Here is a 12,311-nt window from a genome sequence, read left to right as displayed (position 1 = left end):
GATGGGGTGTCTATAAATGCAGCCAGGCATGGGCTGCCATAAACACAGACAGGCCCAGGGAAAGAGAGAAGGTCCATGGGCTTGAACACCTTCTGACCCTTGTCTCAGGGGAGCCTGGAAAGGAACCGCATTCCCAGAGGGATCCCTACGATCCCACTGGCCCCAGGAAGTAGGATGAGGGAACCGGCACTTACCCCTGCACATCTGCACCCAGAGGAGAAGCCACAGCACCTGAGGGAACACGAGTCCCTCTGTCCCCATCCTGAGAGTCCTGCCCTGTTGGCACAGCCCTGCTCCACCCCACTCCCTGCCACGGCTCCCGGGGACTCACGGGGACAACAGCGATGGGAGGGTTATATATCTCTGCAGATGCCGACCCAGCTACAGGAGGAGCCAATCGAAGCAGCAGCACCTTTTTAGACATTATCGGGAGCCATCTCCCCTCCGACACAGCCCAGCCCACCAATGAACTTCTCCAGCGCCATTCATGACCATATATGAGAGATGGCTCCCCTACAGGTGTCACGTCACTGTGGTGGGGGGGCGTCACAAGACAGGGCCAGTTGTGGAGGGGAACAGGTTTTTCACCCCCTGAACCATGCCGTGTGGACTGGGAGCACTGAGCATCTTGTATTCCTGGCACATCCAAGAGCCCCAGGTGCGAGTCTCCAGCCACCCCTGTGCCATGGGAATCACAGGGCTGAGACTGCACTGAGGGCTGTGTCAGGAAGGGAAGGAAACAGCTCCTGCTCCTGCTTCAGACTCCGCTCTGCTGGGAGCAGCAGCTGGGAAAGGATCTTGGCCAGAGGAAGAGCTCCATTCCACGAGTGCCAGCTCGTTCATCCCTCCCCAGAGAGCCCCATGGTGGGTCCCCCGCAGAAGCTGGAGACAGAGCTGGGACATGTCCCTGCCCAGCAGCAGACATGCAGCCCAGAGGCTCAGTCATATCCCTGACTCTTGGCATGTCACCGAGGGGCCGTTATTCCCCACGGGTGGCTCGGGACCTGCAGCCTGCAGGTGCACAAACCACAGCCCACGTGACCTCGCAGCGCTCCCCGCGCTCCGGAGGAAGTCTGTGGTTTCCTCCTGGCGCCGTGCCCAGGCACATCCCTGCGGTGCCCCCGAGCCACCCCTACCCCGACTGCTCCAGCCAGGGCTGCAGGGGCTGCTCCTTCGGCCTCGCAGACACGGGGCCGGGCGGATCCCATCCCTCGTGATGCCCCTGTGATGTATACGGCCGCTCTGCACTGAGCCCCACGGCCACGGGGTGCCATTGAGGATGTGACCTCACACCCTCCCAAGGCCATCGCTGTGTTCTTACGAGTTACACTGTCACATGTGTGTGTGTGCCACTGTGTATGGGCTTCCACTGACAATGATTCTTCCAAAAAGCCACATTTGGGTGAGGCCTAAATATTACTTCAATGACATCAGAAGCACCCACACAAGCCATATGCCTACTCTTTGCCCAAAAGCTACTCCGGCACCAGTGAAATCCCAAGCTCATACACAAGCCATGTGCCTGCTCCTGGTCTATCTGCCACTGAGTCACAAGTGATGTCATGGCATCTACAACTGCCACGTACCTCTTCTTGGCTTATCAGGTATTCAGGCACTGCTGACATCACAAAGATGTTCACTAGCCATGTGCCAGCTCCTGGCCTATCATCTACTCAGGCACCAATAGCCTCAAAAGCACCTACACAATCTATAAGCCTGCTCCTGGCCTATTAGCTACTCAGGCATGAGTGACCTTATAAGAACGTGTACAAACCATGGGCCTTCTCCTGGCCTATGAAGTATTCAGGCACTATGATCTCCCAACACTCTACACAAGCTTTTGGCCTTCACCTGGCCTATCAGCTACTCGGGAGTCAGTGACCTCACAGCCACCTGCACAAACCACATAGAATCATAATATAAGTTAGGTTGGAAAAGACCTTCAAGATCATCGAGTCCAACCATCATCCATGCCCACTAAACCATGTTATGGAGTACCCCGTCTACGCGCTTTTTGAGTACCTCCAGGGATGGCAACTCAACCACTTCCCTGGGCAGACTATTCCAATGTCTGAAAACCCTCTCAGGAAAGAAATTTTTCCTAATATCTAACCTAAATCTCCCTTGCCGCAACTTGAGGCCATTTCCTCTCGTCCACATTCCTGCTCCAGCCCTGTCAGCTATTCAGGAAGTAGTGACCTCACAAGAACCTACAGTCCATGGGCCTGCTCTGGGCCTATCAGCTACTCCAGCCAAGAGTGACCTCCCAAGCACAAATCCCCCTATTTGCCATCTACTGGTTGTTGAGGTATTTGGTCTCCAGGGACCTCATAAGCACCTATACAAGCCATGAGCCTACTCTTGGCCTATCAGTTACTCAGGCAGCAGTGACCTCACAAGCTTATACTAATCTGTTTGCTATGTGCTCATGTGGTGCAGTGACCCCAGCCGGCAGCTAAACCCCCACCCAGTCACTCACTCACTCCCCCACAGCAGGATAGGGGAGAAAACTGGGAGGGCAAAAGCAAGAGCAAAACTCATGGCTGATGAGAAACATAGTTCAGTAAGTGGAGGGGAAAAAAGGAAAGGAAACAAGGGATGGAGAAGCAATCATTCACAGCAGCAGACTGAGGCCCAGCCAGTCTCTCAGCAATGGCTACTTTGGAGAAAGTCTCCTCCCAGTTTTATTTCTCAACAAGACACCATATGGCATGGAATAGCTCTTTGGTCAGTTGGGGTCAGCTGTCCTGACTTTGTCCCCTCCTAGCCTCTTGCCCAGCCCCAGCCTCCTCGCTGGGGGGTCAGAATGAGAAACAGAGAAGGCCGTGGCATTATGCCAGCACTGATCAGCAACAGCTACAACATCAGTGCGTTATCAATGCTGGTTTAGCCATCAGCACAACACATGGCACCATACAATGAACTCCATCCCAGCCAGACCCAGGACAATCTCCACCCCTTCTTCCACACCATTTGCATCCTGCTCAGTTCCTGCAGTATTCAATGCACTTCTGTCAACCACCACCACCCCCTTCCCTATCCTTTGACATGATATACACAGAGTGTACTGGGTTTGGTTGGTGTGGCTCAGGTGGACCTGCACAAGTCCCAGCCCACTCCTGATTTCTCCCCTCCCTCAGTCATCTGGAGTTTTTTGAAACATCCAGTCAGGTCATCAACCTAAGGACAAGGCAAAACATGTAGCACCAGACCGTACCCTGCAAGAGTCTTACAGGTAGCTCTGAGATCCCCTACAACCATGGGGAAAGGGAGCTCACCACCACCACCACTCATCTTCTGAGTGCGATACCTCAAAATGAAATTTGCAGTTCACAGGCCCATTGGCTGTTCTTTCTCATTCATGTGGTTCTTCCTGGGGATTCCCTTCAGGTCTTTTCCTCTTTGTCCCCATGCACATGTTCTTCTGAGGTTGGCATTTGGTCCTGGTTTTCTATTCTCACAGCTCACAAGGCCTGTGTCTTGCTGCACCGTGCAAAGCCCAGACTCTGCCCCAGTAACCCTGCATGGCCACCCTGCAGGGCTGGGCTGGGATGTGGGAGCCTGCCTTCTGTGCCCTTCTTTGCACGTGACAGGATTTGTTATGGGGGCCCCTTGGAGGTGTCCTAGAAAGGGGCCATAGTCTTTGGGCATGTTCCAGCTTGTCCATGCCCCACCACCTTCCAGGCACCCTTCCACCCTCTTGAAGTGTCCCCACACACACACCAGACCAGTCAGGGCTCATTCTGCAGCCTGGTGAAGTGGGCGACCCCAGCCCGGCCTTTTCCTTTTGTTTCTATTCACACTTATAATTCTTCACTCCATTAGATCTTATTAAAGAAGGTTATATCCATTTCATACCTATGCTTTTGTGGCTATATTAATTTGATTTCTATAGCTTTATAAATGTTCTATATATATATATATATATAAATGGTAAGGTGAACCTTGCCATCAAACTTACTGAACCTTGTTAAACCAGTGTTAAAACTTTGTTAAATTCCATTGAACTTACTGAACTCTGTCAAATTATTATTTTACCTCAATACAACATACTGCTGCTGCTCTCTTTTGAATGAGGTGCATTCCGCTCTTCTGCGACTCTGTGGGAGGCTAAGGTCCTTCTTGTCCACTCTCTCCTAATAGGACACCTATGAGGAAGAACCTTTTTCTTCTTTGGTCATTGCTGAAAGAAATGGTGAAGGAAGTTCAGAGAGGTGAAACATGGAGGGGTGTGCTTCTGAGTGTATTAAGAGTCCCTAGATGTGCTCTGTGCCTTCTGAAAGGGGAGAAATGCCGCCTTCTAGAGGGCAATGTCGCTGATGCTTGCGGAACCCCTTCTGACTACACAGGTGAGATGCTCCACAGGCATGCTTCTTCCATGCTGTGTATTTGAAGGCACAGGCCAGAAAGCCAAGGATAGGTATCGTAGCAGACAGAGGAACTGGCAATGAGCCTTTCCAAGATGAGTTGGACGAATCTCACTGTGATAGTGGGAGTTGTTCCTGGAGTCACTGTTGCGGTAAAGGGTAAAGGAATTTGGCAGATAATAAACCCCCTTGCGTTCCAGCTTGTCCTCAGATGTCAGAGGCACTGGGGGTGGCTAGGTTTAGTTTCTGAGTAATGTCCGATTCAGCACTATAAGTCCAGTCGCGTAACTATCACGATGACCGATGTACTTATAGCACACTGCACTCTCAGCTTAGCCACGTTCAACGCACAAGAATTACCAGACTTAGGGAGTTTGGTTGCATTAAGGAATTATCATGACTAGATTAATGAGCAGCGCAGTTTATTAAAGTGACAGTACAGGTTGTTGCGGATTGCCGGTGATAAATACGCTGTCTGCAAAGCACGTGCAAATGTTGAATACAGTGCACAAAATCAAAAAATAAAGTGACTCTCTATATAGAGATTTTTAAGTTTCCTGGGGAAGCACTTGGTACAGCCGAGTGTTCAAATCTCACCCACTAGGCTTCCCTATGGAAACCTGTGGGCTATGGACTTCCTATGGGACCAGTCGACTGGTCGCAGAAGTCAGCAATGTCCTCCTGACTTGTCTATGATGGTATCTTCCCTAACGGTCTTCCTCTTTGGGGGTCTTTTTGTACAATTTTTCTTGTAGGTGGAGCTTGAGTGACTCTAGTCATACACATCTTTACTTTGATTGGTATAAATTTCTCTTGCTTTGCTTTTAAAGGTATATGCTAGAAAAAATTCAGAGCACATGCTCCGTGGGGGGGGTGCTTGCACCTTGGAGGTGGGTAAGTTTTGGGATGGAGGTGTGTTTTGGTAGTATAATGATATTATATAAGCAAAGTTCACCCAGAGGACATGGTTTAGCATGTCACTACTCCAGAACTGGGCACTTATGATATAAATCAGAAGTAAGGCCATAGCGTTGACAGAACCCCCATTGTTTCACCTCCTTGCTTCGGTGGATTCAATGCAGGGACCTTCCATTCTTGTTCTAGTAGTTCCAGTTCCCTATCCCTGCGGTGATATCACAGAGCCTGGCCGTGGTGTCTCCACTCTGCTCCACCCTCCGTGTTGTTTCTCTTAGAGTCAGCATACCAAGCTCCCCTGGTGTTGCTAACATCTAAGCTTGCAGGTTATGTTGCTGAGGGAATTATTATGGAACAGATCTCTTGCATATCCACCGCATTCCACCCTGGAGGTTTACCTTCCCTTAAGGGGGGACACATATCAGTAAGTCACCTCCAGCAATCACTCCATAGTCACAGACAGAAATGTCAGGGCTCTGTGAGGTGTCCACAGCTGAGCTGTCCTCATGCACTCTTCATACACACAGGGTGTTCAGAGACACGGGTCCTACACTTGCACACGCACAGGCGGTGCATTGCAGCAGTCATAGTGTCTCTCTGGCCTCCTCTTGACACTCCCAGAGGCTGGCAGGTGCCTCAGCCCTGCGGTGTATTGCCCTGCTCTGCACTCATCGGAGATGCCCCAAGGCATGAGGAATGGACACGGGGACCTCAGGTCAAGGAAGCACATCCCAGCGCTGCATTCTGTTGGTTTCCCAGGGGACGTTACTCTCAAAGTGAAGTGACTTCAGGACACTGACATTCATGGCATCCCCAGGAATAGCTGATGGCATTTGTGCTCACTCAGGTTCGTCTCCACACACGCCTGTGATTTGCACGCTTACAACTCATCTGTACAATGCAAGCATGGACAACATTATCAGAATTGAAAAAAACAAAATAAAAAAAATAAATCAACACTAACATCAACAGCTACAAAACATATAAATGATAGGTTGGGCCTGTAATGAATTATGTTATGAGTGATATGTAGAAGCAGATGGGCAGTATATTGCTACTAAAAAAACTTCTGGTCATCAGTTTCTGAACTGCATCCTTGAGCTCCTGGTTCCTCATGCTGTAGATGAGAGGGTTCACTGCTGGAGGCACCACCGAATACAGAACTGCCAGCATAGGTCCTGGCGTGGGGAGGAGATGGAGAGGGGCTTCAGGTAGGTAAACATGCCCGTACTGATAAACAGGAAGACCACGGCCAGGTGAAGGAGGCACATGGAAAAGGCTTTGTGCCGCCCCTGCTCAGAGGGCATCCTCAGCATGGCCCTGAAGATGTGCACGTAAGACAGCACAATGATAACAAAACACCCAAATGCCACACAGACACTAACCACAATAAGCCCAGCCTCCCTGAGGTAGGCATCAGAACAGGAGAGCTTGAGGATCTGGGGAACTTCACAGAAGAACTGGTCCACAGCATTGCCATTGCAGAATCGTAGTGAAAATGTGTTGGCCGTGTGCAGCACAGCGTTGAGAAACCCACAGCCCCAGGCAGCTGCTGCCATGTGGACACAAGCTCTGCTGCCCAGGAGGGTTCCGTAGTGCAGGGGTTTGCAGATGGCAACGTAGTGGTCATAGGCCATGACAGTCAGAAGATAAAACTCTGCTGACATCAGAATAAAAAAGAAAAAAACCTGAGAAGCACATCCTTGGTAGGAGATGGCCCTGGTGTCCCAGAGCGAGTTGGCCATGGATTTGGGGACAGTGGTGGAGATGGAGCCCAGGTCGAGGAGGGCGAGGTTGAGGAGGAAGAAGTACATGGGGGTGTGGAGGCGGTGGTCACAGGTTACGGCAGTGATGATGAGGCCGTTGGCCAGGAGGGCAGCCAGGTAGATGCCCAGGAAGAGCCAGAAGTGCAAGAGCTGCAGCTCCCGTGTATCTGCAAATGCCAAGAAGAACTCGCTCATGGAGCTGCCATTGGACATTTGCTGGTTCTTGAAATGGGGGCGCTGTCCTAAGAAGGAAAAGACAGGGGAAAATTACAACAGACTTCTCTGAGCAAAGCCACGCCATTCTTCCTAGAAATCCACCCCCACATGAATTCCAGCGCATTTCCTTTCTTTGCTTTGTGCTGGCTGAGTGTGCTTTGAGGAGCAGGACCTCTGCCTGTACACTGCCAAGGAGTCAGCTCTGCCCTGCTGGATTATGACAGCAACCAACGTCAGATGTAAACCAACTTTAATGGAAAAGTTCAATATTTGCACTTGGGACTTGCAAGAATGTGAGCTGCAGAAGAGAGGCTTAGCATGTCTTTATGATAATTTTTTCTCTGTTTTTGTTTTGTTTTTTTTTTTAATTTCCAGCATCACAGCTGGCGAGTACTGTTTTTAGGGGTAGAAATCCTCATTTTTGTGACTGAAAGTGTGGAGTCTTAAGACAAAACAGGCAAAAGGGCTCAGTGCTCTGTGGCTCAGCACGGTCAAGAGAGCTGCGGTGTCCATTTGTCTTGTTCCCAGCTGCCCTGCGCTTTCACTTTGCTACCTCGAGGATGACTGTGAGACAAGGCGAGTCAAAAGAATCTCAATAGACATAATAAAGGGGGATGAGAGATGATGTTTAGCGCTTACATTGTTGAAATTAGCTGAGCCAGAGACAGTCTTTGATAAGAAGAGCTGGCCCCAAGAACTAGCCAATGAGGTAGAGACAGTTCCTGATAAGAAGCAGGAGCAGGCCCCAAGAGCCAGCTAAGACTGGTCTTGCGGCTTGGGTGAATACCAAGAAACCACTGAGCCTGTGCAAGAAAAGAGGTTACTAGGGGTGACGGAGTCATCTATCTTCATCTCTGCGACCACCAGATGACCACCATAAAGAGGCAGTGCGCAAGCGCAGTTGAGAGGAGACTATGGAAATGACCTCTCGGAGCGAATTTTAATATGAAGCGGGGATAGGTCATGCATATGTATAGGTGTATTGTGAATATGTAACACTTGACTGTATAAACTTGAGACGAACTGCCGAGTGCGGCGTGCACGACTTTGGTGGGACTACCCCCCGTGCTGCCCAGTGCTGAATGAACATACCTACTTTACAGTCTCACTGATTGTGGAGTCTGTTTCTGCACGTCAAGGTAGGGAGGCCAGGTCTACCCAGCCCACATCGGTAGAGAGACCAGGTCAACCCCGCCCTTGCAAGTAGGGAGGTCAGGTCTACCCTGGAATGGTTAGGGACGCCAGGCCTACCCCGGAGCATCAGGTAGGGATAACAGTCCAACCCCAGAGGTTCAGGTGGGGAGGTTGGATCTTCCCCCGCGAGCCTGTAGGGACAGCAGGTGTACCCCGGAGTACCAGTAGGGGTACCGGTACGACTGCGCAGGATCAGGTAGGGATCCAGGCCTACCCCAGAGCATCAGGTAGGGACGCCAGGCCTGCCACAGAGGGTTAGGTAGGGACAGCGGGTTAACCCCTGCACGTCCATAGGGACAGGAGGTGTACCCTGGAGTACCAGTAGGGGTACCCATATTACTCTGGAGTACCAGTAGGGGTAACGGTACTATTGTGCAGGGTCAAGGAACGGATGCCAGGCCTAACCCGGAGAATCAAGTAGGGATAGCAGGGCGAGCCAAGAGCATCAAGTAGGGAGGGCGGGTCTGGCCCACTGACGCCGGCAGAGAGGCCAGGTCTACCCTCCGAGCGCGGGCAGAGAGACCAGATCTACCCTGCCCTTGCTGACAGGGATGCGAGTTCTACCTGCCATTGCCAGCAGGGAGGCCAGGTCGACCCTGCCCTTACCAACAGGGAGGCCAGGTCTACCCCACCTGCGCGGTTAGGGAGGTCAGGTCTACCCAGCCCATGTGGGTAGGGAGGCCATGCGTGACCCGCCCGCGAGGGTAGGGAGGCTAGGTCTACCCCGCCTTTGCCGGCAAGGCGGCCAGGTCTACCCCGCATGCACGGGTAGGGAGGCCAGGTCTACTCAGCCCGCGAAGGTAGGGAGGCCGGTTCTACACAGCCCTTGCCAGTAGGGAGGCCAAGTCTACCCCTCTCTTGCTGGCAGGGCAGGCCAGGTCTACCCCGCTCTTGCTGGCAGGGCAGTCCAGGTCTACTCCAGTGGCACCAGAAGGAGGCCAGTTTTACCCCACCTGTGCCGGCAGGGAGGCCATGTCTACCCGCCCTCGGTGGTAGGGAGGCCAGGTATACCCCACTGGGGCCGGCATGGAGACCAGGTCTAACCCGGCATTGCCAGCAGGGAGGTCAGGTCTACCCCACCTGCGCGGGTAGGGAGGCAAGGTCTACCCCACCAGCGACAGGAAAGAGGCCAGATCTACCCCGTCCTTATCGGTAGGGAAGCCAGGTCCACCCCACTGGCGCTGGCAGGGTGGCCAGGTCTACCCAGTCCATGCGGGAAGAGAGGCCAGGTCTACACCACCCTTCCCACAGGTAGACCAGGTCTACCCTCCCAGCGCAGGCAGAAAGGCCAGACCTACCCCGCCATTGCCATCAGGGAGGCAAGGTCTACCCCACACTTGTCGGCAGGGAGGAGAGGTCTACCCACCAATGCAGGTAGGGAGCCCAGGACTGACCCGCCCGCGTGGGTAGAGAGGCCAGTTGTACCCAGCCCTTGCGAGCAAGACGGCCAGGTCTAAGACTCCCTTGCTGGCAGGGAGGCCAGGTCTACCCCACCCGCGCGTGTAGGGAGGCCAGGTCTACCCCACTGGCACTGGCAGGGAGGCCAGGTCTACCCCACCCGCGCGGGTAGGGAGGCGTGGTCTACCAAGCCCTCACAGTTAGGGTGGCCTGGTCTACCCCGCCTGCGCAGCTAGAGAGGCCAGGTCGACCCCGCCGGCGCGGGTAGGGAGTCCAGGTCTACCCTGCCCGCGCGTGTAGGGAAGCCAGGTCTACCCCGCCGGCACCAACAGGTGGGCCAGGTCTACCCCGCCCATGTGGGTAGGGAAACCAGGTCTATCCCTCCTGTGCCGGTAGTGATGCCAGGTCTACCCCGCCCACGTGGGTAGGGCAGCCAGGTCTACGCAGCCCGCGCGGGTAGGTAGGCCAGGTTTACCCCGCCCACGCTGGTAGGCAGGCCAGGTCTACCCCACCCGAGCGGGCAGGGAGGCCAGGTCAACCCCGCCCACGTGGGTTGGGAGGCCAGGTCTACCCCGCCCACACGGGTAGTGAGCTCAGGTCTACCCCTCTTGCACGGACAGGGAGGCCAGGTCTACCCCCCACTCGGGTAGGGAGGCCAAGTCTACCTCTCTGTGCCCGTAGTGAGGCCAGGTCTACTTCGCTCGCGTGGGTAGGGAGGCCAGCTCTACCCCGCCAGAGCTGTAGGGAGGCCAGGTCTACCCCGTCTGCGTTGGTAGGGAGGCCACGTCTACCTCGCCTGCCCGGGCAGGGAGGGCAAGTCTACCCCGCCCACGTGGGTACGGAAGCCAGGTCTACCCCGCCCGCCCGGGTAGGGAGATCTAGTCTACCTCTCCCGTGCAGGTAGTGAGGCCAGGTCTATCCCGCCCACGCTGGTAGGCAGGGCAGGTCTACCCCGCCCGAGCGGGCAGGGAGGCCATGTCTACCCCGCCCACGTGGGTATGGAGGGCAGGTGTACCCTGCCAGCGCGGGTAAGGAGGCCAGGTGTACCCCGCCCACGCGGGTAGGGAGGTCAGGTCTATAACGCCACTGCCAGCAGGGATGCCAGGTCTACCCCTTCCGCGCGGGTACAGAGGCCAGGTCTACCGTGCCCACACGGGTAGGGAGGCCAGATGTACCCCGCCCACGCGGATCGTGAGGCCAGGTCTACCTCGCCCGCGTGGGTAGGGAGGTCAAGTCTACCTCTCCCATGCCCCTAGTGAGGCCAGGTCTACCCTGCCCAAAGGGGTAGGGAGGGCAGTTCTACACCGCCCGCGTGGGTAGGGAGGGCAGTTCTACCCAGCCGGCACCGGCAGGGAGGCGAGGTCTACCCCCCTGCTCCGGTAGGGAGGCCAAGTCTACCTCTCCCATTCTGGTAGTGAGGCCAGGTCTACTGCGCTCACGCAGGTAGGGAGGCAAGGTCTAACCATCCCGTGTGGACAGGAAGGCCAGGTCTACCCCACCCACGTGGGTAGGGAGGCCAGGTCTACCCCGCCCACGTGGGTACGGAGGGCAGGTCTACAAATCCCGCGCGGGTAGGGGGGCCAGGTCTACCCCGCCCGCGCGGACAGGGAGGCAATGTCTACCCCACCCGCGCGGGTAGGGAGGCCAGTCAACCCGGCCAGAGCCCATAGGCAGGCCAGGTCTACATCGCCCGCGGGGGTAGGGAGGCCAGGTCTGCCCCACCCGTGCGGGTAGGGAGGCCAGGTATACCCCAACTGTTCTAGGAAGGGAGGCAAGATCTACCCCGCCAGCACGGGTATGGAGGACAGGTCTACCCCTCCCGCGTGGGTAGGGAGGCCAGGTCTACCTCGAACGCGCAGACAGGGAGGCCAGATCTACCCCACCGGCGCCGGCAGGGATACCAGGTCTACCCCACGGGGTCCGGCAGGGACGCCAGGTCTAACCTGCTTGAGAGGGTAAGTAGGACAGGTCTACCCCGCCCACGTGGGCAGGGAGGCCAGGTCTACCCGCCAGCGCGGGCAGGGAGGCGAGGTCTACTCTGCCCGCGCGGGTAGGGAGGCCAGGACTACCCCACCTGCGTGGACAGTGAGGCCAGGTCTACCCCCCAGCTCGGGTAGGGAGGCCAAGTCTACCTCTCACGTGCCGGTAGTGAGGCCAGGTCTACCCCGCCCGCGCAGGTAGGGAGGCAAGGTGTTTCCCACCCATGCAGGTAGGGAGGCCAGGTCTACCCCGCCACAGCCCGTAGGGAGGACAGGTCTACCACGCCCGTGTGGGTAGGGAGGCCAGGTCTACCCTGCTTGCGCGGACAGGAACTCCAGGTCTACCCCAGCCACGCGGGTAGGGAGGCCAGGTCTACCCCGCCAGAGCCCGTAGGGAGGCCAGGTCTACCCCGCCCGCGCGGTTAGGGAGGCCATGTCTACCCTGACGGCGCCGGCAGGGGGGCCAGGTCTACCCC

At 55.4% G+C, this 12,311-nt stretch overlaps 1 pseudogene; it reads right to left on the bottom strand.

The window, feature by feature from the left end:
• Positions 1–6,293: 6,293 nt before the first annotated feature.
• LOC128138215 (olfactory receptor 14A16-like) lies at positions 6,294–7,261 on the bottom strand (annotated as a pseudogene).
• Between the last annotated feature and the right edge of the window lie 5,050 nt (positions 7,262–12,311).

The sequence above is a fragment of the Harpia harpyja genome, unplaced genomic scaffold (genome assembly GCF_026419915.1).
Source record: "Harpia harpyja isolate bHarHar1 unplaced genomic scaffold, bHarHar1 primary haplotype scaffold_118, whole genome shotgun sequence".
Classification (NCBI taxonomy): domain Eukaryota; kingdom Metazoa; phylum Chordata; class Aves; order Accipitriformes; family Accipitridae; genus Harpia; species Harpia harpyja.
The sequence above is the reverse complement of the archived record's forward strand: the minus strand, read 5'-3'. Positions and strand labels throughout refer to the sequence as shown.